This window comes from Diabrotica virgifera, chromosome 5 (assembly GCF_917563875.1).
Source record: "Diabrotica virgifera virgifera chromosome 5, PGI_DIABVI_V3a".
NCBI classification, from domain to species: domain Eukaryota; kingdom Metazoa; phylum Arthropoda; class Insecta; order Coleoptera; family Chrysomelidae; genus Diabrotica; species Diabrotica virgifera.
Window position 1 is genome coordinate 140,800,032 of NC_065447.1, and position 7,970 is coordinate 140,808,001.

A 7,970-nucleotide genomic window follows, 5' to 3' on the forward strand; every position below is an offset into this window, starting at 1 on the left:
TTTCCTTACAACAATTTCCGTATGTGGTAGATAACAAAGATAGCAGGGATGAAACATGTTGATTTGACGATTCTCAAAAATTTATTGCTAACTGTTTTTTTTTGTTAATTTTCAAGATTATTATCTAAATTAGCCAAAAAAATATTTGTCCTACAAAATGTAAGGTTTTATCAAATTGTCCCCTCTTTTCAACATGTATCATTAACGAGATCATGAAAAATGATTACTAACCACCTGATTTTTTTGTTGGTTAGCTTATGTTTATAATATTTCACATCAAATTGTCATACAAATTGTGTAGTACGTTGTCCTGGTCCTACTTTCAAAAGTTGTTAATACCACTAGACCATTTTTTTATTAGTAACAATAGGACAAAGGTATCACTTGATAGGTTAGTTGTTTATCTTTCATCCAAATAAAACAATGTCCTACAAGAAAACAAGTATGTATCGCTAGTCTGACAAGAATTTTCATTTTCGTTTACCCATTTGTAACACAACATAAAGTGAAGACGTACTTCTTATACACGTGCAAAAATGTGTGTTTTACATAAACAAAAATTAATTCTCATCAGATAAACCTTCATCATCTTCGCTACTAGCATCACTCTGATCTTCATCTCTCTCCCCTTCTATAATAATAGTAATACAAAAAAAATTATGGATAATAATTTCATTCTTCTATTCTTCTAATCTTCTATTCGTTTCAGTATGTTTTCCCTAGTAGTAGAGAATGGAAGAATTTTACACGAAACTCTACAGAACACATCAAGACAATGAAATGGGACCAGCACGGAAATTAATCAAAAAAGTTGGATTGGAAATAATGCCAAAAAAGTAACAATTTTAGAAGTGACTACAGCATTGGAAAACATGAAGATAAATAAAGCTGCAGGAGAAGATAGAATTACCACATATATGATATTAGAAGGAGGTAGGGAACTTATTGCAATTGTAACTAAGCTTATAGCCTATAAACTAAGCTTATAACTAAGCTTATAGACAGTTGTTTACACCAGGGCAAAGTCCCTAAGTGCTCGAACAACTCTAAAGTAATCTTATTACACAAGAAAGGTGATTATAGAAAGTTGGAGAACTACAGGCCCATCAGTCTACTGTCACACTTGTTTAAAATACTCACCAAAGTCATAACTACCCGACTAACAAGGAAATTAGATAAATACCAACCATATGAACAGGCAGGTTTAAGAAAAGGCTATTCAACTTCCGATCACCCGTTAACCACAAAAATATTAATAGAAAAATGTAACGAATACAAGTTTCCAGTTTTAATAGTATTTGTAGACTACGAAAAAGCTTTCGACACTATAGAACACACGGCCGTAATAAACGCAATGCAAAATTGTAGAATAGACATCAGATATATTAACTTAATAAAAGAAACTATGAACCAAGCTACAGCTACATACTACCTAAATGAAAATGAATACACGAACCCTGTACCATTAAACAGGGGAGTCAAACAGGGAGACACTTTATCACCCAAACTGTTCACCTTAGTTTTGGAGAACGTGTTTAAAAATCTAAATTGGAAATATAAGTGAATAAACATCAATGGCCGCTACCTCAGTAATCTACGATTTGCGGATGACATAATCCTGATAGCTACTGACCTACAAGAACTGCAAACCATGCTTTCAAAACTACACGCAAAATCTTTTAAAATAGGACTGAAAATGAATTTAAACAAAACAAAAGTCATGCACTCCGAAGAGACCGTGGCAATAATAAACAACAAAGTTATAGAAAAAGTTGAAGAATATATATAGGTACTTAGGACAAAAAATAATACTAAATAGGGAAATTGAAACGAAAGAAATAAAAAGAAGAAAAAGTTAGCATGGGCAGCATTCGGCAAACTGAACTATATACTCAGAAATCAGCAAATTCAACTACATCTTAGATTTAAAGTTTTTGATGCATGCATTATTCCGATATTAACATATGGGGCACAAACATAGACAATCACAAAAAAGAATATAAACATACTCAGAGTCACTCAACACGCGATGGAAAGAGCAATGCTTGGCAAATCACTTAAGGACAGGAAAACAAACACATGGATAAGACAGAAAACCAAAGTCACCGATGTGGTAGAAAAATCATTAAAATTGAAATGGGAATACGCTGGATATATAGCTAGGAGCGATCTAAATAAATGGCACAGAACAATTCTAACCTGGAGACCATACCAACACAAAAGACCCAGAGGCAGACCTCCTATGAGATGGACAGATGATATGAAACGAACTGCCGGGAAAAATTGGCTACAAGTAGCGTACAAGAAAAAACAATGCAAAGGAAGACTTGAAGAGGCTTATGTTCAGATGTGGATGTGAATGGCTAGACGAAGAAGAAGAAGAAGAATAATTTTATTATTTATATTTTAAACAAATTATATTATATAATTCCATTCTAGATACTAAAATAATATTTATTAAAATGAATAAAGGAATTTTACCTTTTATTAAACGTCATTCAATGTTTTCATATCGACAAAAGAACCAGAGAGACTGAGTGACTTGTCGCAATAGGTTTTTATAAGATTAGATTCGGCGATTTACAAATTTTTTCATATTATTATAGAGTCAGATATAACGAATGAACAGAATGAAGGGGAGGGAGATGAAGATCAGTGTGATGCTAGTAGCGAAGATGATTAAGATTTATCTGATAAATATTTTTTTTGTTTATGTAAAAACACACATTATTGTACGTGTATAAGAAACTAAAATATTTAAATTTACAGAAATACGTTTTCATTTTATGTTGAGTTACAAATAGAGAAACGAAAATTACAATAATTCTTGTCGTATTAGCGATACATACTTGATTTCTTGTAAGACATTGTTTTATTTGCATGAAAAATACACCAACCTATCAAGTGGTACCGTTGTCCCACTGTTACTAATAAAAAAATGGTTTTGTGGTATTAACAACTTTTGAAATTAGGACCAGAACAACGTACCACACAATTTGTAGGACAATGTGAGTGTTAAATTATATAAATATTAACTTAACAACAAAAAAATCAGGTGGTTAGTTAGCGTTAACGATACATGTTGCAAAGGGGGACTCTTTGATAAAACCTTGCATTTTGTAGGACAAATATTTTTTCGGCTAATTTAGATAATAATCTTGAAAATTAACAAAAAAGGACTAGTTACTAATAAATTTTTAAGAATCGTCAAATTAACATGTTTCATCCCTGCTATCTTTTTTATCTACCACATACTGATACGTAGATACATACCATTTGACTATCATGACATAACATACAAACTTGTTTCTTTGTTTCGAAGGATATCATCAGAGCTATTATTCGTAATGCGTAGGTATTTTTGATATTATTGATCTAAATCATTAGCCGTTATTACAATAATTTGCAGTTCTTTATTCCATATTTTCTGTAAATTTCGTCTTTGATGATAACTATCGTATACAGTTTAGTTTTGTATTCCTTGCATCACTGTATTTTGCATCAACCCATTTGGGATCATCTTTGTGGTTCACATGTTATAGAATGTCTCTATTTTCTTTAAATTGCTCTTTTTAGATTCATGTTTCCATTTCATAATAAAGAACCGATATAATATTACCATTAACAAGAAGGAGTTTTAACCCTTAACTACTGATGTGAATGGTCCAGGACGGAGAATATGACATGCGGTATGTCATACCGTTGCATATTCTCCTTTGTCTTTATATGAAATTGTTTTATATCCCTGTATTCTATGCAATAATTGTCTCAGTTTATAACTAAGACAAAGAATGGTTAAGTGCTATGTTTGGTCTATACTTTTGTATGGTGCAGAAGTGTGGGCACTAAAAGTATTGAATAGAAACAGACTGTTTGACTTGTACACACTTCTATACTAGGGTGGTCCGATAAGTACTTAGCCTCTCCGTCCGATGGCGCCACTGTCGCAAGAGAAATCTACCATCGTTTAATACATTCTTGTAGACGGCCTATGTCAAAATATCAGACCAATCGGACTAGTAGTTTTGTTTTAACCGCGTGTGTAAGCGGGCGTGTTTGGGGATTTTAGAAAAATTAAAAAAGAGCAATATCAGCCGGTGATTCGATTCTTGTTTTTAGAAGGGGAAATCCCGCAGCGAAATCAAAAAGCGCTTGAATTCTGTAAACGATGATTCTTCTCTGTCGATAAAAGCCATCAAAAATTGGTTTAGCGAGTTCAGCGATGGTGACACGACGGTTTTTGATAAGTCACTCCCAGTTGCCCCGAAAACGGCTACCACTGAGGACAGCGTGAAAAAAGTCCACGATCTCGTGTTGGTAGACCGCCCACTAAAGGTGCGTGAGATAGCTGAGACATTATGCATCTCAAAATATCTCATTGTTCGTTCATATCCTGCATGAAATTTTGGACATAAAAAGCTGTCGGCGTGGTGGCTGCCGCATTTTGAAACTCAGAACAATAAACGCAACCATGAGACCACATCGGAGACCTCCCTGACCAGTGGTTAGATCCCTGGTTAATTTTTAATATGAGAATGTGTTTGTTTAAGGTTTTCTCTTCATTTGAGGTAGTTACAATTATAAGACGATAGCTCTGATAATGGCATTAAAAATGCTGAAAGTACTTAGCTGATTTTAATAAATTTATTTACACACTATCAGTCTTTGAAAACATACACCAGTTTCCGTTCTGATTTAACTAAAAGTATTAACCATGAGCAGAATTAAAGCATTGAAAATGTGGATTCATAGACGGAAGCTGAAGATACCTTTGACAACAAAAACTAATGAAGAAGTACAAAGGAGGGTAAACAAAGATAGGGAACTGCTAAAGACTGTTAAACAACGCAAAATGTCTTATCTGGTACACATCTTTATTTTACCTGCAGCAACGCGAAAAAGCTACATAGATGTTGTGTTGAACCGGGTTCTGAAGTTCTTTAACCAGGATGTTCTTCTTTTTCCTGAACCTTTTTTCCAAATATTTTTTCTTGCAGGATGGCCTGTAGGAGGCCATGTTGGGATTCATTTTGCATAATGTGTCCAAAATATTCCAACTTTCCAGACTTGATGGTGGTTAATACCTTTCGATTCTTCCCTCTTCTAAGGGCCTCCTCCTTCATGACAAGGTCAGTCCATAGAATTTTAAGAATTCTCTGATATAGCCACATCTCAAATGATTCCAATTTTCGGCACATATCTTCGTTCAAGTTCCATGATTCAAAACCATAAAAAATGAAAAGAAGGCGTAGCATCGCAGCATTTTTACTTTTATACCAAGAGAAAGGTTGTGACTCTTGAAAAAGGCCCTCATACGGTTGAAGGTGGATCTAGCTTTTCCGATGCTCACTCTTATCTCTTGGTTGTTGGTCCATTCTTCATTTATTATGGTGCCGAGGTAGTTGTAGGGCGTGACTTTCTACAAGTGTTTGGTTGATGTAGAGTTGACCTTCTGATGTCTTTTTCTTGCTAATGATCATAAGCTTTGCCTTCTTTACATTTATATTGCGAGCAGATAGTAAGGGAAAATCTATATAAAATATTACAACTGATCCTTAAAGGTAAAATAAAAGGCCCTAGATATGTAGGAAGAAAACAAGTTTCTTGATTAAAAAACATTCGTGAATGAACTCAGATATAAAATGCAGGACAACTATTCCATATTATCCAATATTCCATATGATTCTTCACACTACTTTAGAATAAAATACTGCTCCAAATAAAATAAACTTTATTTTTTCAAGAAAATTATGAACGCATGCATAATATTAAAAAAATCGTGGAAGTTCTTACAAAATCCTTTACAAACTGATTTACAAAAAAACTTGAGTATTGGTAATTAAAAAATAGTAAAATACTGTTGAGGGCAGTTGAAAGTATAACAACTGGGTGAAACTTCTGCCATACTAATAGCGAAATAATACACTGGACTGCTTTTAACTATAAAAACGTAAACACTGAATGCGGTCCGTGATACCTCAAGAAAACTTTGTGTCACCGTAGCTCAAAGACTAAATCATACTAAAACTAAAACTGCAGCAGTTCAGAGCTGCTACAATTACACACCACTTGAAAGTGCACATGTTGTTCTAGGAATCTTTTAGAAATCAGGTTTTACAACAAAATATATTTTCGGCGCGATATGGTATATAACCCAGTAAGGATCTGTTTTTAGGTGGATGTGAGAGGTGGCATTCAGATTTTTGCGGATAAAGTTAGGTGATAACTTCGTTAATAATAATTGATTTATGCTCCTTCTCAAATATGCCCGGAACATTAATAAAAAAAATAAAATATTTAAAAATTTCAAAAAATTTCGTTTTCTTCTAATTTTTTTGCTTATAACTTAAAAACTATTCATTTTAGAACAAAGTCCTATAGAAATAAAACAAAGATAATTAAATTTTCTATCAGATGCAATTGGTTAAAAATATCTTAATTTATCAACCTTGCTTCAAAATAGCAATAAATATAAAATAAGGGGGCAAAACAAGCCTGTCTTTATTCAATGATTTTACATCACTTTGGTCACACTTGGAACCTTCCTAATTTGCTTAGAAAATTTTTGTAATGTGCTAAAACCGTACACCAAATTTCATTAAAATTGACTTACTAGATTTTGCATAATAATTTTGCAATCTAAACTTTTTTAAAAAAATTAAAATTTTTTAAAATCTTGCACAACAAAAACTAGAACGTACAAAGATTTGTCAATTTTTTTACACATAAAGAAGTACTCCACCTGTCTAATGCACTTTACGGAATTGAGATCTGATTATTTAAGCAGCCTCAGCAATGTTTTAAAGTTATAAACAATTTTTTGGCTTATAAACAAATTAGTGCTGTGGCCAGGAGGGGGTGCTACGGGCTCCTTTATTTAGATCGACTTACCCAAAAATTTTTATGTATTTTGACCCGTAGAACACGAATTTTTTGGGTAACAGTTGATCCGGATGTCGATAAGATTTTTATAAACAAAGAACTTGAAGAATTACATAAAATCGATTTTTCGCAAAATAAAATATTTTTTGTATTTCTTGGGTAATTTTAAGCAAAAAATGTTCTTACAAGTTTTTCGTAGGATGCATAGTTTTCGAGATAAACGCGGTGGAACTTTCAAAAAATCGAGAAATTGCAATTTTTGAACGCGAATAACGTTTGATTAAAAAATAAAATAGCAATTCTGCTGACAGCATTTAAAAGTTTAAGTCAAATTATACCGGTTTTAATTATTTGCATTGCTAAAAATTAATTTTTTTATTATTAAACAAAGCTATTTTTTATAAGCCAAAAAATTGTTTATTATAATTTTAATACATTGCTGGGGCCCCTTAAATAATCAGATTTTAATTCTGTAAAGTGTATTAGATAGGTAGAGCACCTCTTTATATGTAAAAAAATTAGCCAACTTCTAAATGGTCTACTTTTTGTTCAGAAAATTTTTTAAACAATTTGAACTTTTTTAAAAACATTTAGATTGCAAATTTATTATGCAAAATTTATTAAGTCGATTTTAATGAAATTTGTTGCACGATTTAAGTATGTTACAAAAAATTTCCTAAGCGAATTACTAAGGTTTTAAGTGCCACCAAAGTGGTTAAAAAATATTGAATAACAACAAACTTATTTGGCCCCCTTATTTTGTATTTATTGCTATATTGCTATAATACCTTAACACATTTTTTACCAGTCGTATATCAGACAAAATTCAATTATCTTTATTTTATTTCTCTACGACTTTGTTCCAAAACGAATCGTTTTAAAGTTATAAGCAAAGAAAGCAGAAAAATCGATGTTTTTCGAAATTTTTAAATATTTTAATTTTTTTATTAATGTTCCGGGCATATTTGAGAAGGAGCATAAGTCAATTATGATTACTGAAGGTGTCACCTAACTTTATCTGCAAAAATCCGAATGCCACCTTTCACATCCAAAAATAGACGTTTTTTCGCAAATCATTACTGGTCTAA